At 38.4% G+C, this 24,330-nt stretch overlaps 1 protein-coding gene across 3 annotated transcripts in view; it reads left to right on the top strand.

The window, feature by feature from the left end:
* Positions 1 to 249: 249 nt before the first annotated feature.
* The window catches only part of plcb4b (phospholipase C, beta 4b), a 64,752-nt gene continuing 40,671 nt past the window's right edge, over positions 250 to 24,330 (top strand). For 2 of the 3 annotated variants that reach the window (XM_007544768.2, XM_007544769.2), the window contains exons 1-3: positions 250 to 592; positions 5,843 to 5,888; positions 22,357 to 22,423. The gene's annotated coding sequence lies outside the window, so the exon portion shown is untranslated. The remainder of the gene's footprint in view (positions 593 to 5,842; positions 5,889 to 22,356; positions 22,424 to 24,330) is intronic. The other variant, XM_016667695.1, reaches the window with a different exon arrangement.

Below are 24,330 nucleotides of genomic sequence, written 5' to 3' on the forward strand. Positions count from 1 at the left end.
TTCCCAGAATGAGTTTGGGGTGTTGCTGTGTAGAGGGGATTGAAGATGTCAGCCCCCTCCATCTAATTTTTTTATAACTGGAATAAAGTAATTAAGTTATATGCTGAAAAGAACAGTTCGTAGATTTATGTGCATTCAGCCACACTAGTGGCTTCACTAGTGTGTAGCGTGTTACTGACTTTACAAAGGGAGGAGAGGGAGGCACTGTTTGTCTTTTATCAGCGCATGGAGGCTACAGTAGTCAGCTGTTAGAAACAGTGGGAGGAGCTGGATGTGGTTCTGCTGGATGACTCACTCTTCTGTCAAACAGACACACTCATTCAGTCTTTCGGTGTCGGTTGTGGGTGCAGGGGGGGAGCGCGCTGCCTATCAGAAGAGGCTCCCCTAGTCAAAGCGTTCTCCACTGGAGGGCGAGTGCTACAAGAGCACCGGGACTCTCCGGCAGGCTGGAGAGACGGGATAGAGCAGCAGCTGGAGGACACACTGGCAGACAGGCACAGAGGGAGGGAGAGAGAAATCCCCAGCAGGACTCTGCCACGCAACATCTCTGTCCGCCGACGGATTAAAATCCAGCGTCTACCGCCGAAATCACGTAAGGAACAAATGAGGCTTTCCGAAATGTATTTCGAGGCTGTTACTATAACACTCAGAGTTATGGTGTGTCGTCTGCTTCGTTAAACTGTTGAATTTAAATACGAGGCGAATGATGTATCCTTCATTTGAACTCCATCACACTGGCTGCGCGAGCCTCCCTCCAAATCCTGCTCTCCTCATTCAGACACCGCTCATCCTCTGTCTGTCTAACTCTGTCACATACACCGCTGGAGACTGTAGCATCGCACAGCTAGCTAGCCAGACGCATTAAAATGGACATTTAGCTGGGACATGTCGAATTTATTCTGGTTGTGCTCAGCGGAATTGGCCCCTCTTCCAGGTAAATACGACAGAGAGCCGCTGCGGGTTGAAATTGAAATGAAATGCAGGGGTTTATTGATGTTTCCAGCGCCCTGGGAGGCTAGCCAGAGATGCTAGCTGTAGCGGGACAGAGCAGAGGGACGACAAGCACAGCGCACTCAGGCATGGATAACTAATGGACATACAGAGCCCGGGTTACTTCTTACATGTACACACATATAAAACTCATACTTTGCTTCCTCTCAGGGTTTAATGTCAGTCCAGCCGTTACAAATATGATTAAATAATAATATAACCTGCAGAAATTGTCCCAAGACTGCTTAATGAGTCAGGACTGTGCAGCTGCTGTGCATCCATCCCAGGCTGCATGCTGTTCCGTGCTGCTGCTGCTGCTGCAACTACAAGAAGAGGTTCCTTATTTTATTTTGAACACATGTTGGTGGCTATTTTTAGGTTGTGTTTAATCAGCAAGCTACTGGTGTGAAATTATAAAGTTGAGGAACAACAGGTTACACATTTCCTAAATGTTCCGGTTTTCCTCCAGGGTTTAAAGATTGTTGTGAATTTGTGCTGCATTTTCAGCTTATTTTCACATCAGCCTCCTGATAACATGTTCTAATGTCAATTTTTTGGGATGTATTGGCTTGTTTGGTAATCTTGAGTGAAAATACTCATTTACGTGTAAACTTTAAAGAGAAATGCTTCTATTTTTGAAACAGAAAAGAAACACTTATTCCTAAATCTTTAAAAATACTGCAACATTAATCACTGCAGTTGCATGGAGCTTTTAGCCAGATGTAATTTAAAAACAACACTCAACACTCAATTTAAAAACAACAACCTTTAGTTTTCAAGTCATGACTCCATGGATTTTGCAAAGGTAAATATTTCCAAATTAATTAATTGTTTTTTGTTTTTTTGTAAGTGAGACAAAAATGTAGGAGCCTTCTTTTTTCTGCTTTTGCCATCTTACAGTCAGTGCACAGGAACAGGTGGTGTAGAGGCAGCACTGCGCTCTACACTCCATATAGCTGAAAAAACTAAAACTATTGTCCGCCACGTCTTTTATCATCCTGAGGGAGGATGATGGAACAAGAGGACTTTGCTCACTTTAATTATACACACACAATAGAGATGATTAGAAATAATTTTTTTCTTGGCCTTGGCCTATACCGACTTTTTTAAGGTCTGACCACCTGATTCTTATTTTTTTTTTTTTTTTTTTAATGACTATACAAACATACAACAGAAAAATGTGCTGCAGATTAGATTTTCTCTTTTCTGGTTCAGATGTAGGTTTGATTCTTTCCATGTATACGTCACACTACATGCCCCTAACTTTTATCTTTATTCTTTCTGCATTAATTAAATGATTAGGATTTATCTTAATTTGGTTTCATATTATTATTTGAAGCATTTTTATTTCAGGGAAGATTAATTTATTTATTGATGCCAGAACCATAGTCATCCCTGTTTTTAATTTTCAGTTAAAAAGAAAACAGAGTTCTTCTCTCCATACAAGCTCCATCACACGCATGCTGAAGGTACAGTCCTATTTGTCCAGAAATGCGTAGCAGGTAACTCCATTTGTCTATTTGCAGAGCAAATAGAGCACACTGCGTCATTTTGACCCGGCTTGGCAACTCCTAAAATTAACTGATGAACGAGCGCAGAGGATACCTAAAGGACTTCTCCACATGTTGTGTCCAATTTGCTGTGTCCACCTATATATTACGAGCCATAAGCCATATTTGCAGAGGGACCCGGTTCACCGCTCGTAAACCACAGCTCACAGGTGCGCTACGGAGCATCGTAAATGTCGTTTTCGGCAACAGGCTTTTAATCAAGTGGCGCAGAGCGTGTCAGTAGCCATTATTGTAAAATTGAAAACGGTCTCCCGTTTGCCAGCCTCCAAAAGCGCGTGCGTCCTCCTCTACCTGTGGAAGCCTGGCATGATTATGTGAAGAAAAACAAATTGTTCTCAGAGATATTGACTTTGCCACAGGAACGTTTCGCCAGTGATTACAGAGGCAAACATTACGCTCTCACACACACAATCCCAATCCCTTACCTGTGGCTTAAAACCAGACTGGGAGGCATTTTGATGAATAGAGGTGGACTAAGGAGCTTAAAAGCTAGCTGAGGGCATTCATGTGTTTTTATTATATTCTTTTATTGTTCAGAGGAGATGGCATTATAATTGGGTTTTTTTCTCCTTAATGTACATAATGCCTTTTGAGAGTGTTTTGGATTTACTGAACATCCTGTTCCATGTGTTTTGGATTTTAATATACTTTGCTTCACTTGATGTGAGCGCTGATTAATTATTTATATCATAAGCAGAGTTGACGTCACAATCTGTGTGTGCGTGAGAGAAAGAGAGGGAGAGGGAGCAGTCGGAGGAAAAACAGGATTTTAACATTGTGAAACAATGCTAAAATGGCAACAATGTTGACCTTTTAAACTAGCCGTTAGCATCTTATATTAGCAAGTAGCATTATTAGCGCAGCTAACTTTATTTCTCCCTTGAAGAATGTCGATTTTTACTTTAATCCTGAGATTTCCAAACGGCTGCAAAGACTGAGGTTTACAACTCAAAAGGATGAAACCTCAAATTTGCTGTGCTCCATTCAGCCTTCCTGTTATCTGCTGAAAGTCTTGCTCACTTTAGACCTTCTCTAGATTTGATTATTTAATTTTTTTTTCAGCTTGCAATATGGTCTGGAAGCAGACAACTTTTTGTTAGTGTAAATGTTTCCTGTTTTGATTTGTTTTTGTTGTTGTTGTCAATTTCCATCTGACTGATGTGATTACAGATATGTATCTTGTGTCTATACAGTAAAGAGAAAGTAATAACCCCAGCACATCAGGGTAGAGATATATCAAATTGGAGCGCAACAAAGTAGGCGGTGATGCAATCTAACCTAATTTACAGCAGTACAGATTGAACAATTATTGCAGTTTGGTTGTTTCCGTCTCCACTGAGCCAATCATATTAACAATACTTATCGTCTGAGTCGCCTACAAGCCAAACGGTACGACTTAGAGGCTGGGTTTTACTGATGAAAAGACAGCTGAGAAATATTTAAAGATATTTTAGAGTTTGTACTATAAAATGGCTTTAAGGGATACGCTCTGCAAAAGATGAGAAATCATTTTTTTCCCGTGGTTACTCTATGGTGAGCTTGCCAACATTTTATTGATTTGCTCGCCAGGAGGTTTTTCTACTGGTGGCACTTAAATTGAATTCCACTTCATGGCAGTTTACTTTACAGGAGATGCTCTATTGCTCATTTCCTCTCCTTGTTTTTATATTGCACTGCTTCTTTTATGAGTTGGAGCGCTCAGTCAAAACAGGCTCTCCTTTGACAACTCCTATTGGTTGATTTCAATATTTATCCTGTGCCGTTTTATCTAGCCTTCCCAATTTGCATTTTGTGAATGTCTAAGTATGCATTTGAATATATATGTATAAATAATATACATTTTAACCAAATTATAGTTATGGTCAGAATCTTGCCATACACATGAATGTCATATTAGATTTGGCTTTAAAGATAATGCAAAAGTTGAGTGTTTGGTTGGTTTTCTTGGTTAACCATCCAAGTCAAATTTATAATATGAAATCTCAGATATAGTTGAAAACAAAAAATACATACACTGAATAAAAAATACATACTTTTTTTTCTCACTATCTGAAGATAAAGGAAGCCAAACTACTCTTGTTTTAGGTCATCACCAAACTTATTTCTATTTGCTAAATGCCACAATGAGTCAAAGGATGTCAGAGATTTACACTTGAATTTTCATATTTGAGCCTTAGTGGTTGTGCTTGAACTTCTTAATCATCTTTTCTTTCCATCCTTATAGTTCAAAAGATTATAAAAACGCATAGAAGCAGGCTTTTATACGGAAGATCATTCCCCAAACTGAAGCTTGGGGAATCTTCTATAAGGTTTAACTTCAGCCCTACACAGAAAACTAACAAATCAGCCAGGAAGTTGAAGCTTGGATTTTCAAGACGTTAATAGATACAATTTGTAGCTACAAACATGGATACGCCAAATAAGACAAAAGATGTTTGGCAGCAATCTCAGAAACTATGTGAATGAATCAAGCGATATGGATTTTGCACCTTAGATCACTGCTCACTCACATGCCAGTATTTTCTGCTTCACAAAAGTGGATTTTTTTTTTAGCATATATTTAAATCGGCTGGATGGTTGAAACTTGGACCAACTTGGGTGTTCCAAACATGACTGTGATCCCAAACACATCAAATCTGATTTAATATCGGACAGAGCAGGCCAAGTCAATGGGTCCAGAATAACCTATTGGAAATGTATGGATTGTGCTTCAAAACTGGGTCTTTGCCCAGGAAATATGACATTACTTTTACAGTAAGAGCTCGCATAATCGTGGACGTGATTCTGTTTTCATCATGTTGTAAAAGTATGCCCATGTATCAGTATAAACATTGGTTCCAGTCCACAATAAGTGTGAAAATCTTGGCATGCCGCACACTGGCCCAAATCCAGCATAGTGCATCATCAGCGTAGTTTTTCCTCAGCAGAAGCTTGAAAAATTTGCCAGTCGTCCTTATGGATGTGTTAACACCTCGCTGAAGGATCTGGGACTGTAGAAGCTCCGACAGCCAGCTGGAGGAAAAGGCCGGCAGACGAGCAGCCTGGCATGCCGACTAACATACTCAGTGTTGGAGTAGTAGGTTAAAAACACGTTGAATTACAGACTTTGAGTCTGTCAGGTCTGCCCTTTGTGTTTTCTTTGGCAAGGGATAATACCAGGACGCACCACCTATCTATCATTGCATAGTGCGGTCGTAAGCCTGACCAGATTTAGATTAATGCGATTTGTGAAAGTCCCTCCGAATCTTACAGTATGTCCCTTTTTTTTTTGTCTCTTGCAGGCTGAGACATGAACCTCTCCCGCTGAAGAATATTAATGCTGAACTGGTGAGAACTTGTTTTATTTCCCCTCAGCCCTGGTTAGGGCTTCAAGCTATCTGGTAACAATTGACTAAAGGACTCATTTCCACTTCTGCAACATTCATTTCTTCTACTATGGCTTAGCATAGAACCCAGTCTGCATCAGTCACCATCTGATTAAAACATATGCATAATATAGATGTAACATAGATCTTCATCCTGTCTTACTCGCTCTTTTGCAGAGGCCCCATTAACTAATTATTGTGCTTTTTGCTCTCCAGCATTAAACATGCTGGAGATGACACACTGTTTATTACATTTGTCCTGAATGATGAAAGCAACAAAGCTAATTTTTTTCAGTCTCATTCATGTGAGGGTGATGTGCAGCATTTGTTGATCCACTGGCAGACATTACTCACTGATAAGTAGGTTGCATGAGAGCTGTTGCTGCTGTATGCCTCTGTATACTCCCCCATGCCAAGCTCAGTGTGCTGAAGTTGAGATGTGATTGCACTCTGTAATGCGTTTGGAATTAATGATGTAATCTACATTAATGGTGTGTAGCATGAATGCTATTTCTGATTAATTGTTACATGCTTTGAGTGTTTATTTATTTTAAGCAGGGAATAATATCGTGCTGGGTTAGTGAAAAGTGGCCTTTTTACTACAATAAGGCAATGAATGAGGGAAATGTGACTGCATCAGTGTTTGTTTGTTTTTTTGTTTTTTGTTTTTTTTTAATCTTATATTCATATATTAAAGAAGTATCTCCTCTGGAGGTGGGTCAATATATTGGCCAGTTGATAAATTAGGCCAATATTTTCTCCCTGAGCACACAGTGCATTGAAATGGGTATTTATGGAGGTGAAACTCTGTCCTGAGGGTGGGTGAATAAACAAAATGAATATAATTATAATGTATACCATTTTCATTTATGTGTTTTGCTTGTGTAGTGAACAGATCATCTTAGACATTCTGACTGTAAATGTTTGTGCTTATAACTTGGACGTCTTTGCAAACACAAAAGTTTAATATTGTTACTTCTAACATAGAAAGGGTAAATCACTTGAGTTGATAAATATTTAAAACATGTTTGAGGCATGTTGTACTTAAATATGCCAAAGTAGTAAATGTCAATTTTGCTTGACATCATTTGGTAAAATTGTGCAATCTTTTGCAAGGTTTTTGGGCATTTATAAAAGTGCTTTCAGCCTCAAAATGATTGTGTCCCAGGGTTACTTCTATTGATGTTCTGACCAACTAAACTATCCAAAGAATAGCATCTCCATAGCATATTGCTGCCCCATGTTTCTCTGTTGATTTTAGGGATGTACTGATCAATTGGTCCCAATTTTCTTAATGTTGTGTGATCGGCTGATACTTGCATGTGATTTTGCCCACTGATCTTATCTAGCTCCACAAAAAATCAGCCAGTCTCTTTTTGCTCTGCTATGAGAGAAAACTGATTGACAAACCTGCCCTCTAGATCATAGCTGCATGTGTGCAGTTAACAATACTCACCCCGCTGTTGCCAACTATATTTATAGACACCTCAAACCCATTTAACTACCCATGAGGTCTTGAGTTATGAAATAAATAGGTATAGGCCAAAATACGAATTGGCAAGTTGGACAGAATACTGCAATCGGTTCATGCCTTGTAGACATGGAGTCTTAAGTGGGATTTGCAGTGCTTTGGAAATGTGCAATCTGTGTCCATTTGACTACTGTAGCATCTTCTTCCTTACGTTTGCTGATTACTTTTATTTGTGCCGCTCTTTCGTAAAGACCTGAATCATGGAGGGCAGAACTAACTGATCTATGGATCTCTGCAGCTCCCCCAGAGTTACTGAAAGCATGTTGGCTGTTTCTCTGACTAAAGATCTCTTTGCTTGGCCTGTCAGCTTGGTAGACATTTATATCTTGGTAGGGCTGCATAAAGATGCTGAACTGCCCAGTGCTCCATAATGTCTTTCATATTTGGAGTAATTTTTATTTGTACCTTAAGCATGCTTAAGGTACAAATAACCTGTCTGCTATATTTCTTCTTCTTCTTCTTCTTCATGATGTTTGTTCCTTTAATTTTGTAGGAGAAACCTTCGGCCTTTACAGAGCGTCACTATGTAAATTACATAAGTTGACTATTTATTTTGTGATTATAAATTGACTGCACTAGCTTTTATTTAGGAACATCATCAGAATAAGGGGGGCTAAATAAACACACTGAACTGTTCATGTTCTTGTGAAGAATTGTCCCATTTCCCCCTGTTAACAGTTATGTGCTACCTTGTGTTGGTCTAGCAGATAAAATCCTGATAAAGTACTATGAGGTTTGTTTGAAATATGGGCTGATACAGCCTCTCGTTGGACAAACGGCTACAAGCAGAACCCAGAGAACCTTTCAGAGAAGGAATGGTCTCCTTCAGTAGCAGCTTCAATCAGCTGCATGAGCTCCCTGTTCCAACTAGTTGTTTGAGAAAGTAGCTCGGATCTTCTTATGGTCTAATGGGTTAGATGTTTATCTAATAAACCTTAGAAAAAAATCAATAGTAGTCCCAATACTAACTTGACATTAGATGTGTTTTATGTTTTTATCTTTCTTTCTTTTTTCTTTAAATGGAATGGGATTGTTTTTATGTTGGTTTGCTTCAAAAACACCGTTTAGTTAATGATTTTCAATTCAATTTGCTCATATAACACAAAATTACAACTAATTTAATTGCAGAGCACTTTACAAGACAAAGTGGTTCAATTTATATCCAGTTATACTGAATACAAATCAATCCAAATTCAATTCAAATCTGTTGTGTTCTGAAATGCCCATTTAATTGGGCAATACAGTTTTTTTTTTCTTTTTTTTTGTTAAATGAGAGGTATTATATGTTTTCTATTGAACAATCAATTACCTTCAGTTATAAAAAATACTGTATAAATCAAACATAACTTTAAAGAAATTTGACTGAAATTTGACGGCTTGAAATTGGGCCTCAGTCTCTTTATGAGGCACACCTGAATGGTTGCCATAGGAGAGTCTAGAATTTCTCTTTAATAAGCTCCTGCTCTTTCTGGTACTCAGTGAGGAGGAAGCTCGGCTTGAGATTGCAACTCCAAGGATGAGCTTTGTGAAAATAGGTGGTGCATTGTGGGAGCAAACACTGAGGCACACCTGAATGGTTGCCATAGGAGAGTCTAGGATTTCTCAAACATGCATGAAAGAATTAAAGCAACACGTTGGGCATGTCTTTGATGAGGGAATAACATTATATAACTTGATACAAAGCTCCAAAGATGTGATTTTACATAATATGAAAAATACATAAAATACATCTTGTGAATGTTTTTCCTTTTTGCATTTCCTGTTTCAAGTGGTAACAAATTTAGAATTGGTTGTCCCTTTTTAAAAATTGAAAACCTATTGGTTGCTCTAGTGTGTTAGTGTCTAGTGTCAGCAGATCCAACTTGACAAAGTCAACTAGACATTTGGAGGACTTCTTGTGTATGAATTTATTTCTGTTGTTTTTAAATTTTGTAATCACTTGCCAGAGGTGAAGTTAACACGGCACGGGTCGCTATGAAAATTTAACCAGGTTCAATACCAATTTTATGAAAAACATCAACACATCCACCTCCAGAAAACAAGCAGTATGTTGTTCTGTTGCATACTATGCAAATCTTATCTTGATCCGCTTTTATTTTTGGTTGGTTGGTCGTTGCTTCTGTTTCCACTGCATATTTTTTTCTTTTCCAAACATTAGGAAAAGAAAAAAAAGTGTCAGTATTGGCTGTTAAAAGCCTGACTGGTGCATTTTTAGAATCAATGTAAAAGGTGATTGCTAGTCTTGTAAGCTTCTTTGACCAGCTCTATTTATTATTGAAATCCACTGAACAACCAACTCAATCCTTCTGCAATGCAGCACTCTTGAAGAGAAAAGTCTGAGTGGAGTATCACATTTTTGTGCTGCATAATTATTCAAAAATCATTTGTCAAAATCAATGGAATTATATATTTTTTGTTGGAAAAAGCGACAAAGCAAACATTTTGGATCATTAAGGAATCTTCACTTCAATGCACGGATGCCGAGAACTCTCAATTTTCAATATATAAACAAATGAACCACCACTATCTACTTTAATTCAAATTTTTTGACTTTAACAAAAATCAGATAAAGCTTTGGCAAACACCCTTTTATGTAGAAATAGAAAGAACCATCTAATTCCTTCCTTTTCTGTTTGAACCAAATCTACTTCTCTATCGAAAAAAACAAACTCCTGAACATCTTGTATTCTTTAAACCCATAGAAAAATAGAAAAGCCCAATTGGCATATCCCTACTTTCAAGAAATAGGGGATAAAAACACTAATGAAGGTCAGTCCTTCATATAAAAACAGACAACTTGAGGACGTTCTGAACAGTTGAGATGCCAGTGCTATCTGCAGCAGCTGCAATGTTGCATCAGTGTTGGCTGGACCTGCCACAGAGTCAACACACCTAATCTTGCACTGCAAATATTTGCATAGATCCAACACCCTGGAACTCTGTCCCACCCGCAGATACATTTCCAGACCTTGACATTGGCAGAAAATGTGTTTGTGAGTCTCTCTTAAGGGTGCAAGCAGACAGGATCAAGAACACGTCTTGCTGAACAGCTTTTATTGTGACACTATTGAATTGAACGGTTAGTATTATACGTTTATGAAAGTATTACATCAAGCATATTGAATTATTACAGTCTCTACAATGAGGAGAAATTATTTTTAACAATGCCTGAATGTAGGCTTAGTTTTATCCATGCCAAGAAATATCAGGCATAGCTAACGGGGTCATTTGGCTTGTGAACTCAAACTGACAAGTATCTAAGATACGAACACTGTGCCATTGTGGATGTGTAGTTCCACTGGCCCGTGACACAGCTAAAAGGTTCAGTTTCGCCCCCTGCTCTTTGCACCGATAACCCACTCCATTCGGCTCCACTTAGCAGCCTCTGCACCAAATCTGGCTCCAACCCTGACTCGTTCGGATGTTGACGATTATAAGATATGCAGCATCACTTTTTGCCTCTCAGAGACGCAGAGAAAGATCAATGATGAGAGCTTGTGTCTGCTCTGCAAGGGTAAGTGTGGCTGCAAGGGGAATACAGTGACAGGGTACTCTTTGCAGACTATCAGCCTGCAGCAGATTTGGGATAACAAGGGAAGAGACAGAGAGAGAGACAGAGAGAGAGAGACGACGAATGAAAGCAGCATGGACAGAAAGAGGTGGGGGGAAATGCTCACTGTTAAGGCAACAGATGGGAGCCATAGTCATCAAATCAATGTTTACTCTTTTCTTACGAAAAAAATTGGCAGTGATAGTTTAGCTGAATCACAAGCATACCGCTGAAGTAGCCTGGTGTGACTGAAAAAGGCTTTGAGGACCAAAAACAATGCTGTGGTAATAAAAGTCGGAGCTTGGCTACACGTGCAGGTCTAAAAATACATCGGAACTCTTCCCTTGCCTTTTGCTAAATGCACACACTCTTGCAATGTGCACATTCACTTTACCCGTGGCTCAATCCACTTTGGGATTACTTGTGAACATAATTTGCACTTCCAATTAAACTGTTGACCTTCGCTCCAGAATGCGATACTTGACTTGGTACTATCCTCTGTGGGATAGCTGTTAATGCACAGCAAGACGTATAAATAGCAGTTTTACAAAACAACGGATCATTGAAGTCAGCACATTTACAGCATTTTTGTACATTGTCTAAATTTAAGGGAGATATTTTTGACAACTTTATGAATCTGAGCACCCAATTCAAATTATGACAAAGGGTGCTATTAAAAAATAAGCTTGGATGCTGAAAACATAACAGAATACGTTGGCCAGAGTTGGCCCAAAGCGTCCTGCCAAGCCTCTAACTCTGCTCCAACACATGACTCGCTGGCCAGATCAGATGACTAGATAAACAGCAGGAATGTTGCTTCTTCCTCTTTCTGCAGCATTGTTCCCATCTGTTTGGGAAGGCAGAGAGAGACGGTGTGTGTCTTTGTGAAATTGGATCGATTATGCTTTGGCATTTTCAAGGCTGGATGGGTGACGTTTGGGGGAAGTCGAGCCCCAGATCCAGTTTTGATTGCAGAAATGAGCGTTTGCATGTAACATCTGCTAAAAAGAAAGCAACACGAGTCTGTGCACGTCTGTCAGAGCAGCACTTGCAATGAGCCAACTGCTGTACAAGACGATAATTACGCCATACAGTTTTGCTCGGCAAAGTTAAAGTGATGAGTACGAGGCATTGTACACATTTCTCAATACAATATCTAATAACCCCGAGGGGAGTTCCTGCAGAAATCGCCGGGCGGAATGTGCTTGAGTATTTACACTGGATTTTATTTATGGTCTTATTTGTTTTATTTCTTGAAAGACAAAGTGAGTTTTAATGTTGTTTTTGTCAGACGTTCTTTAACGTTTATACTTCATAAAGTAAAAATTGCACACAGAAGAAACAAACAACCGCTTAGAGAGAATAAACATGCAGAAAAACCAGGCACACACATGTTTCTAACCACCATCTGATAGTCGCAATAGGACTCCTTTCACAGTTCGCAAAACTTCTTCTCACATACCGGTCAACAGTCCTCTTGGCTTTTCATTGACATCCATTAGATGGCTATCATAACAAACTGTGGGAGTAAGACAAAGTTTAGAAAAGTGTCACAGTCTAAGTATATCATAAGAGGAGTGCTTTAAGTCTTACTTTGCCAGATGCTGCAGGACGTTATTCCTACAGAGACATTATAATGTCGTATAAAATTAGATATACAGATATAGTACGTCATCAACTGTTTATACTCAGGACTTAGGAGGTGTACAGGACTGACCCCAACTTTCTCCTTTACAGCTCAAACCACAATTTACGTTTCTGTACTTTTTACCTTTTTTGTGGGGACAGTTAATCTAAATGTTATATATGCCCTGAGAAATTGATCGATGCTGTTCAATTGATTGTCCCTGTCTGGCGACCAAACAGTTGAAAAGTCAAATATATATATATTTTTTTAATGGATCTACGTTCTTCTCTGAATTCACAAAAATACAGTTGACTACAATCACCAATCTCTGCACCTAAAACAAATAAATAAATAGTGACTACAGGAAGTGACTCGTGAATCAGACTCGAGTCACACTTAAGTCGCAAAAACAAAGACCTCAGACTCGCAAGTTTTATTGCCCTTGATGATTAGCCTGTCACACAGACAAAAAGCTGTGAAAGGATTATTACAATCAAAATGTGTTGTTGTCTGTTCTTCTCTGCGCCTCACTTTGAATATTTTACTATTAACCTTACTGTTATTTTTAAATCTATAAGACATTGTCAGGTTTAAATCTTGTTTTATCATTTTTGTTTTGAACGTAGATTCCTATTTATGTTACTAATGGAGTAATTGTTTGCACCAGAGTTATTTTTTCAGAAATTTTAAGAAAATTGTTGATGGATACTTGACAATATTGAAAGATAAAAATATATCTGCCATCGTTCAGGTGTTGAATTGGGCCTAAGAATAAAGAGTATTGATTAGAACTCCTAACCCAATCAATGCATAGCAATAGAAAGCCGTCAGACTTGATTTGGATAAAAAGATGTGGAATCAGCCTGGAGATCTATTTCCGTTTTATGAATATCTTGTAAAGTTGAAAAAAAAAAAAACATTTATCTTATAATGATGGTGGATTTTAGGGTGGTGAAATTACAATTCTGTTATGCCATAGGAAATATTCAACAAGCAACTTGTTTCTCGGGTTAACTAAGGCGTTAAATCTGGAGTAACGAACCGCATGTTATTGGGATTGAATAGTGAGTGAAAAATAATTGCATCTGCAATCTGATTTCGTTCTGCACACAGCATGAAAAGGTTACTGCACAACAGCAGAGCACCGACGTTGAGCAGCTGAAATGACAAACAGCAAATGTTATTCAAGTGTCTCACCAAAACTCCTGCCTCTGTATAAAACTCAAGCCTTTAAGCAATAGTCTTCCTTAATGGATTTAAAACCTTTTTAAATAAACTATTTGTTGCCCATTACTGTAAATGCAATGACATCAGATGCTGGGAAAATAAATCCAGATCATAAATATAACAGAAAATGTTGTTGCTGTACGGCCATCATGTCATGTACACAAAGAGTCATAATTGGAATATGTATATAGCGCACTCGTCCAAAATGAAATTACTGGTGGCATCCTGTGTTAGAGATTCAAGGTCTGCAAAGGGTTTAAGTAACATTAAAGTAGTGCATGTCTGCAGCTCTGTTCAGAGGCTACATCTCTACAGTGTTCATGTCATACCAGCACAAATTATACCTTCTAATGGCTACAAGTATTAGCTGGGGTTGAATGGCTTCCTGTTATTGGTTCCCGCTAATGTAATCCTCTAATTAGCCAGAATAATGGTGGAAAGGGAGAAGTGCTCTCCCCGTGTGTGAGAGATGTGCATGTCCTAAGAGACCCTGACCTAATTTTGTCCTCGTTAAGGACAGTCGTCCATCATTCTCCAAGGCGAAAGAAGCAATATTCTCTCTTGAGCTCTCTCTCTATGACTCACTAAGCAGAAAAAAATCTCCCTCTCACCTTTTCTCTCTGCCTGCATTTTTACTCTCTCTGGCTGCCTGTCTCTCTTTAGCCCTCGGGGGAGCTGGCTCCTGACAGCATCACACAGGAAGGATAAAATTGAAAAGTCAAAGTGTATGTGAAATGTTTTGCTGTCTGTGCGTCTCTCTCATTGTTCGACTGCTTTTCGTTCTTCGTGCATTGTTGTCTGCGTCGCCTAGGATACCTCGCGCTTGACTCTGCCTCTGTTTCAATTTCTCCCACATTCTTTGGTCTCGCAGCGTACTTTTCATTCAACCCTGTGAGATATAGCTAGATTCCTGGAAAATGTGTGAGATCAACGTCATAAGAGAATGTTTCTTGTCAGGCTTTAACCAGTGTGACCTCTGTAAGCTGCAGCTTTCAAGTGATTGGTGATTTAATTAATACAATACTCAGTTTTGAATACTTAGTTGTACATGTTTATAGTATGTTGAAGGGTTCCCTACTGTTGCCTGCATAAAATGAATGCGCTAAACTAGGATTTACCGATTACCCGGTAAACCACCAGCAGGCTCCCACATTTTTGTGTTTAAAAAATTTGTATAGTTGACAGAAAATTTGTAAACATGACTTGGAAAATATGTGTTGCTGGAAGAAATTATTGATAGCACTTAAACACCAATGACAGGGTCCGAAAAATGTCAAAAAATAGTACAATTAAAGTAAAAAAAAAAAAACATTTTATGCACTTCATTTAAATCCAAGTTCAGTAATCCATCAGTCTTGGCTCATAGAACAAGCTTTATTAAAATAAAAGAAGTAGACACTAAAATGGACAATGATGAGTTGGCATATTTGTATGCTTAACTAAATATTCACAGGGTACAAAATTAAAGTAATATTACATTTTCTTTCCTTAAAACCTAGCATTTTGTTTAGTAATGTCTGCCGTTCGGTGCAATATTTTGCTTAGCTGGCTTTGATTGGCTGTTATTTCACAGGAATATTGTGGATGAAAAAGACCTGTCTGCAATTGGCTGGTGGTGAGGTTAATTTAAATGCACTTTATAAAGTTGCAAGTGCATGCTCAGAGCCAAGCAAGTGCCAGAATACAAGCCCCACATTATTTTTTTGTTCACACAGATATAAGCTCACTTCAGTCTCACTGCATGCTCAACACAAACATTTAAAGGCTGAATTATAGCCATGCTTTTAAAAGTTTGCATTGATCGCGTGCGAGCTGAGCAAGTGGTGAAGGTTTTATTTTTGACTAGGACGTTTGAGAAGTTCTATTCAAAAAGACAGCTTTCATAGAGGCGTCGTATAATTGCTGGTGCAAAAGAACCTGCTTTGCAAGACCACTTTCCAAGTGGACCATTTTGAGGAAAAAGTGGCATATTTTATTCATGTAGAGTTGCAAAATTTAGAGGTGCACAACCAGGCGATATTACAAAGAACTGGGAAATGGAGCTGATGCATCAGCCATAAAACTAGTTTTAGCCCAGTCAGGGGTAGACTAGTAAAGCTTCTTTGTACCTGCTTTGCAGTCATTAATTTAAAACAATATTTCATTCAAACAATTGTCATCTCTTTTGTCACTTCTGCTACTGTTGTGTTTATTGCTATAGTGACAACAACCGCAATCTGATGCAAAAATTGTTGCTTCCAAAACAATTGGTGGAATTGTTCCCGCGTGCATTGGGTGCCATTTTCTTAGTGAATAACACTCGTAGGTATAGATAAAAATGGGTCCGATTGCATTGCACAATTCAAATACAATTGACAACAAAAGGCAGATAACTCATCCAATCATCTGTCAAGTATTTTTGATCCTTATTGTATTCAATCCAGTTTGGTTTCATTTAAGAAACATTCTAAGAAAACAACTTTGAAACAAATACTGCTTTTTGGCACTAAATTTTAAGCTATTTCAAGTTGTCTTTTAGCTTTGAATAAAAACTATTTGCATAGAAAAGGGTTTGGCTGAAAAACTGGTGGCATAAAACCAATAGTTGGGTGGGTAAAACTCCTTATGGTAGCTTTGGTATAAATATTTTTTTAAAAGAAACATGAATTCAAGAGATTCAAATAGGATAATTTAGTAATTTGTGGGCAGAGCTTCCTATGGTGTTTGTCCTTCAGTTTCCAGCCAGACCCCCTCCACTCAGTGGGACACAGCTGCATGATAAACAAGGGGAGGGGTTTTCTCATAGTGCTCCACTGCTCAGGGAGTTGATGTTGTTTGATGTGCTTTCACTGAGACTCTCAAAGGAGCAATATTGAGGATGAACATAGCTGACGTGGGGGACAAAATGATCATGTCCTCTCTGTACCTTGGCAGGTGCCGCTGATGGCAGCAGAGCAGCTCATGGTGAAACCCACAGAGAGCCGAGCGTCAGACTTTGGGTTGGGTCAATTTCCTGAGGAGGGAACATATGCTGTTAGCACTTGAACTGTCATTTTCTTCACTTCAAAAACAGCCTATAAAACACATCCTGGAAACTGTGAAAATTCCAGTTACTTTGACTTTATAACATGAAAATAGATGTTTTTATGGCACATAGTAGCTCACCATGTGTTGCTTTTTCACAATAAACATTTTTCTCTTCTATACAGTTGAAATAACATCTTAACATTTATAATATATGAAGATGAAATATTTTGTTTTCATTTTGGATTAGTTTGGATTAATTTAAAAAAAAATGTCTGCAGAATGAAGCCAGAAAGCTTTTTCACTTTATTTTAAAGATTATTATTTCAAAGTCAGAAATTTGCAAACAGTAAGATCACTAGCCCTTTAAGCCATTCGGGAGAGCTCTGATGGTTTGTCAGCTTCTATTATGTAATTTCACCACATTTCTGTTAAATAGAGTCGGACTTTTAAGGCAACCTCTTAAACACACCACATCCAAGTTGCTGACTATTATATGCACATATAAATGCTACAAAGATGCCCAGCCTTTATACAGTTCTGGAAGGAGACTGTTTTCTGTCTTAATGATGAAAGTGTTTTTATATGAAATGTGTGTATTGGTCCGAGAAAAAAGGAAAAGACCGTATTGAAACCAAGTTGAAGCTTGGGCAAAAAATGGGTCTTCCAAATGGAAAATGACATAAAGCATGCCATCCAGATGGTTACAAGTGGCTTAGGGATATAAAGAATATATTTGGGAGGGATTATCACAAATTCCTGAGCTCATGTTCATAGAAACTTTGAGGAAGAACTTATAAGATTTGTGTGAACAGTGTAGTCTAGACAGCTGAGCAATGCGTTTGCCTGAAAAAAAAAAGTTTCTGCAAATCTGAAAACTGGTTTTACCCCTAAGCTCGATTGGAGAGAACTCTCAACCAATATATTTAGGGGATTTGCTGAAAACATCCACCAAAATAGTTTTGTTTCACTGATGCAGTAAACTATATGCTCATGTGATTAGCTTGTTCTTTATTGTGTCAAAAGTCTTAATCGATAAGTCCAACCACTCCAGATTCAAGCCAAACGTCACTCAGTAATCTTGCATATGAAACATTTGGCCATTGGTTTGTTTATAAAGGATATTTTTACGCAACATGCATTGTGTATGTTCCCTTGCCATATACCATCTTGTGATACTTCAGGGTTTGTGTGTACTTGCTATCCTTTTAATCAGGCCCCCTGTACATTACCCCTACTGAGCTGAGTGACGAAGGTAGACCTGCCACTGTTTGTGCCATTTAAATCCTGTGAAAGGTAGGGGGGAGATTACTAGACTGTTACCTCTTGCTCTGATCAAAAGGTATTATTACAACACTGCTGGGTGTTACCGGGAATAGAACCTTCTAAAAATGCACGACAGACTGTAGAAAAGGGGCCAATTCTATCGGGTAGCTAAATCTTTGGATTTTTATTTGCTACTGAATAGTAATTGTTGAAATATGAAGACATTTTATGAGTTCCCATGAACTACATTTATAAGATGGCTATAGACACGGTGCTTAAAGCCTAATTTGGCTTGAAAGGTTAGATATAGTTCAGATGAGAATTTTGTGCACACATTCATCCTAGGTGAAAATACAATAATTTGGGGGTTTTAATTAATTTGACTTTCCTTTTATGGATGGTAGAATGATGACATAACATACAGTTGTAGTGTTTTTGAATTTGTTAATTCAGGAGTTTCACTAATTCAGAGTTTATTCTAGTCCCCAAAGGCCACTGTTCTGTAGTTTTCCTGATCTAAAACATACAGGACGACAAGCCCTGAGGACAAGGATCTCTGCTCATATCCACTCATGATGATAACTGCACATATAGGCTCAAATATATATCTTGATCATCAGTAATTTTTGGATAGAAGCGTCTACCAACAGGCAGAGAAACCACAAGATTTTGATAGTTCTGACTTAAGATTTCACTGCTCTTTTCAGCAGGACTGGATATTGTGAATTTCAATTGGATTGTTTCCTTTCACAGACTTGTTTGTAGGCATATGCATGAATTTTCATTTGGGTTAAGTTTTGTGCCATTCCAGAGGTTTAGTGTTGGCCTGGTTTAGCTAAAGTCTCAAGACTTAAATCTTCAGACTGGCTTTTGGTTAATTTTGTTCATTGATTTTAGATTCTTTTATTATTGATGTTTCCTTTTTTGTAAAGCACTTTGTGATTTTTATGTCTGTGAAAGGTGCTATATAAATAAAGTTTACTTACTTAGCTATGCTACTGGTTAAGAACTGTGTTTGGGATAATTGTCTTGTTGAATGATCCAACTGAGTTTGAGGTGAAGTTGAAGAATTGGGAGTTGTCATCCTGACTTAATATGCCATCTACTATCTGCAAGACCTTCAGCATGATGCTATCACCACCGTACTTAACTGTTGGTGCGGCGCTCTATTTTGGTATCCTGCACACATTCTTCCTCTTGTTTTGGTCCAATACCTCAGTCTTTGTTTTGTGTAAGTATAAAGCATTTCACCAGAAGATGTTTGCTTTATCCAAGTTGGATAAAGCAAACCTTCAGGTCAATCTTGAAGGTGTCTGTCTTGGAGCATGAGCTTTTTTTCTTGGTTATCAACCTCTCAGTTCATGTTTATGTCAAACCTCTGATGCGGATCTTCCAGCATCTTCCGATGATAATTGTGTGCCTTGCTGGTCACTTGGTTACCTGAATTCAACCAGCTTCCTTTACTGTGAGGGTGAGTCAGAGATTTCAAAGTTGGTTTTACAAGATGATATTCACCCCAAAACTCATTAAAACTCAGTTTTTTTAGATAAAGCAGATATTTAGCTGCTATTAAGACCTTGTGAGAATTAATGTCTATGGAAAAGCTGAGTTTGTGCAAGAAAACAAACTTATGGAAGTGAATTATACCAGACAAATAACTGCTTAAATTGCAATAAATATGAACCTATTTGTGTAAGTACCATGCTTTTATTCTTTCTGTATTGGTAATATAAGGAAAGTCTTGTTTAATGGGGCATTAAGATGTTCTGGTGACGTCAGTAAGAAACTCCAACTAAGTTGTTTCATTGTCAAAGCACCAGATGTAGCCAGAAACCATGTTGTTGAGAGTGAAATAATGAATAAGTGTTTTCCCCCTCCCCCCTCTTACTTGATAGACTAATCACTGCACAGCTGAAGTCCAAAATTAGTATGACTAATACGACCTGGCTCGTGTATGTATTTAAAATTCTATCCAGAACTACATAAAAGATAGAAAAAAGATGAATCCTCAGCACTAGAAATCTGTGTGATTGGCTTTTTTTTTGTGGCAACAGAAAAAAACCCAAATTTTTCTGCAAATTGTTTGCAAACAATTTGCAGTAACAAAGGTTACTGGATGCAGAACATGCATTACTGTTTAAATAAGCAAGCTCCAACCCACCAGATGTATTTTTGGTGAGGTAGTGGTCCCCTCCTCACTCCGGTTTGGTCCCTTCAGAGCAACAGAATAGCATTTGTATCACTATTTGAGTATATTTTTATATGTTTACGTGTACACAAGACTTGGCTTACCTTTTTTGACGCAGAGTAGTACACCCAGCCATCCTCTGCTCTGGCTGGAGCAGAGGATGGCTCTGCTCCAGCCAGATGAACAGTTCTCATCTAGTGGGAACCACTTGACATGTGGAATACTTGATCTGCATGAGCTGTGGGAGAGACAGGTCCAGACAAAAAGGAAATGGAGAGGCAGTAGGAGCAGGTGAACATCATAAAAATCAGCTTCATTTTTAGCTTTGTTTTCTTCACAAAAGAAACCTGCTTTTTATAGGTTTGTTTTCCTAAATTACATTCAGCATCCAGAACAAGTCCAAGTTGTTTAGGTTTCGCAGTGTTTGCAGTAGAAAATATCACAGTTTTGTTACAATGATGGATCCTAATGACAGTGCAGGATTTGTTTTTCATGGTGTTATGTGTGCAGAGGTGGGAGTAACATTATGTCGGTATTAATGGGTGTTGCTGCAAAATAAATGCTTTCAGTTGCAGTTTATTTTCCATAAAATATTTTTCATTCTCCTAAATTCACACTCAAATGCACATGCTTCTCAATTGACAAGTTTGTCATCATGGTAGTTGGCACCTACATAACAATGTTCCCAAACATACATTAGGAAAGAGATGAAGTTTCTGAAACGATCCCAGTCTCAACCCTGTGACAAATTTATGCATTATGCTTAAAAGATGTGTTTATACCAGAAAAAAACAAACCAGTTTCATTAAGCTTTACCATTTTTTACCATCTGCTGTTGTGTTAACAGTTTCAGTTCAGGTTGCTGTACAGTGTACGATTTAAGTTATACGTTTCGTAGTGGTTCCCAACCCTGTCAATTGGCCTAAACATGTTTTTTTTTTCATCTGAAAGCATGTTAAAAAAGTAGCAGTTATTAATTACATTATTTACATAAAATATATCGTGCAGCTTTTGAATGAATCTGGTCATTATAAAGTACTTCTCTCAGCAGTCCGCTGGAAAATGCTTTATGTCATTTTTCTTCCAGGTCATGAATGCACTCAAAGGGCCAGTTGTGGCAAAATGTATTGATAAAATTACCCATTAAACAGTTAAAATATAAACAAATTCAGTTAGTACTTCTTAAAATTAAATGATATTGAGCATCTTGTCACATTTATGTAATTTGGCAGTGTTCAAATAAAAACTACTTTGATTTGATTGATCAAATAATATTGAGGCACAGAACTGTTTTCTCACTTTTAATGATAATAAGGAAGGTTATTTCAAGACAAAAAAATTACAGTAAGTTTATCTTGCAAAGCAATTGTATAACAAAACCATAACTGACTTGTTCCGGTCCTGCTTTTTGTAAACCCAGGCAGAACAGTGACGATGAGTTCAGGAGAGCCAAATCCAGATCTCTGCAAATTAACGGAAATATTGAGAAAATCCTTGTCCTGCTAAGAAGAAGATTGTGTCGGGTTTTTTTTTTTTCCCATTTGTACTGTTCCACTCTTTGCCTAACCACATTGTGTCTCTGCCCCTCCTTATACCCCCCACTTTGCCTTCGCCTTTGCTTATTAAGCTCTTAACAGACTCTGTAATTCTCACTTCGCGTACCTGTCGCTCAGAAGTTACAGCAGGCCAGATGCGGAGGCGGACGCGGTTTGTGTAATTTGCCAGCTCATTTCCAGCTCTCGGTTTGATGAAGGCTGCCTTTCTTAAGGAAACCAGCCTCCTATTAAAGGTTTATTTAGGAGAGGCCAGAAGAATAATTAAAAAATCTGCTCTGGCCAAATAGGATGAGGAGAATCTCTCTGAGCCAGTGATTACAATGCTGCGAGTGTGCTTGTGTGTAAGAGTCTCTCCCCTGAGGGCGTAGCAACTGTTTGTAATATTCTTGTAAGTGTATAAAGTGAAGCTTAATAAAGAAGTTAGCACATCAGATTCTTGCAAATGACTTGACGCGTTCCTTTTTTCTCTCTCTTTTCTTTAGAGTGGACCGGTGCTCTCTTCCAGTGTTCCCCCTCCCCTCAGTGTTCTGTCCCACTGTCTGTCACCTGGTAAGTACTCTTGGATTCACCTCCTGCTTCCATCGCAGATGCTCTCAGTGTATTTCAGTCTTTTACGTAATCATCATCTCACTGCCTGGCTTGAACTGCAAATTGCTCTCACCTTTACAAAATGGAGCAGAATTTCTTGCTAATGTCCATGAAAGGCCGTGATATAAAGTGGTTATTATAGCAAACGACGGTGGAGAAGGTATATGGAGGTCTGTGGTTGGAACGTAATGCAACATGTCTTATAATAAAACAGATTTTATGGATTTAGGAAGTAACTGATTGTTTGGTATTTCTGATGGATTATAGGTCAAAAGGAGCTGTCCTTATCTGAAAAAGTTTTGAAAATAAGGTATATAGCTTATTTAGGACTGTGTGATATTAGAGTGTTATGGCTATAATATTAAAAATTGTGATTAATTAATCAAAATAAGCCTATTTTCATCTTTGGTGCCTTAGTCACTCTGTGCATTTTAGCATTTAGGGCAGTGGTTCTTAACCTTTTTTGAGGTACCGAACCCACCAGTTTCATATGCGCATTCACTGAACCTTTCTGTAGTGATAAATAAAATATGATTCCCCTTCCCCCCAAATTCAAGACATAGGGGTGCCCCAACTAGAGTCTAGTTGGGTCACCCCAAGATCACTAAGTCTTCTTAAAAGGTAGAGTCTCTGAGAACAGTTCTTCAAAATATAGTCAGTGTTTTCAGCAAAGTTGAGCTGACTGTCCGGAACGACCCAAGGAATTTAAAATTTGCCACAGTTTCAACAGGTTGGCCATCGAGACAAACTGGAATCACTTTAAGGTCTTTAGGTAATTTAATTAGCTCTACATTCTTAAGATAATGAAAAATTTATAATAAATAATAAAGACTTTGCGGTATTCTGATTTAGTAATGTAATTATATTAGTTGTGTTACCACCCCCACGCCACTAGAGGCAGTACCAACCCCGAAAAGATGCGACTAAGGAGCAGATTTAGAAGTACACCGAAAGCTACAGAATTTGGTAAAAACGGTGAGCTTAGCCAATCATTGCTTAGCACTGATTGGCTAAGCAATGTAACGTGATCCTCTGCAGCAAGTGATGGCAAAGCGGGGCGTCATCACGACTTTACACAAGTATGTCTTTACCTCCGCGGCAGAGGCTCCGCCGAACCCCTGAGACCAACTCATCGAACCCCAGGGGTTCGATCGAACCCAGGTTAAGAACCACTGATTTAGGGCAATATCATTTGGGACTGTCCAACTGGCTAAATATTACATTTGCATGAGAAAATTGTGTGCTTATTACATTTAGAATATATTACAAAAATTACTGCTCTCCAAACATTCATTTGCGATATCGATATTGTACACACTGATATTGCAGTGATGATATATTGTTTCCTGAGCCATCCATCCATTCATCATTGTTGTTTAATGTTTTTTGAAGGGTCCACATTTAAAGTCTAGTGACCAAAATAACTAGCTAAAAAAAAATCTGCCATGAATTCATTGTTAGCTTTTCTGCTTATTACATTAACGTTGGCTAAAAATTGCCTGAGAATACCGGAAATGTAAGATAGGGAAAGCATGAAATGTTGACTTGGAAAAGCGAGCTAGAGCCTTGGATTAGAGTAGAGGTTTCTTAAGCCCTTTCGATCGGTGTTCTTTGCACGTACTGGACAAAACACAAGCCAGCTTTAATATTTAATTCCCACTATCTGTTATTGCCAATTACAGAGCTTGTTTACTTGAACCATGGGAGTTGGTAGATCTGTTTTTAAGGGTGTGTTTCTGTTTGTGTGTCTGTGTGTGTCTGTCTCTTTGGTCCAAGCTGTTTAATGACAGGAGTTCAGAGTCCGTTTTTTTAGACATGGATGTTCTCTGGTAATGCCTCAGGGAGGGTGGTGGGACTGGGTGGGTCCC

The sequence above is a fragment of the Poecilia formosa genome, unplaced genomic scaffold, assembly GCF_000485575.1.
Source record: "Poecilia formosa unplaced genomic scaffold, Poecilia_formosa-5.1.2 Scaffold2214, whole genome shotgun sequence".
NCBI lineage: Eukaryota > Metazoa > Chordata > Actinopteri > Cyprinodontiformes > Poeciliidae > Poecilia > Poecilia formosa.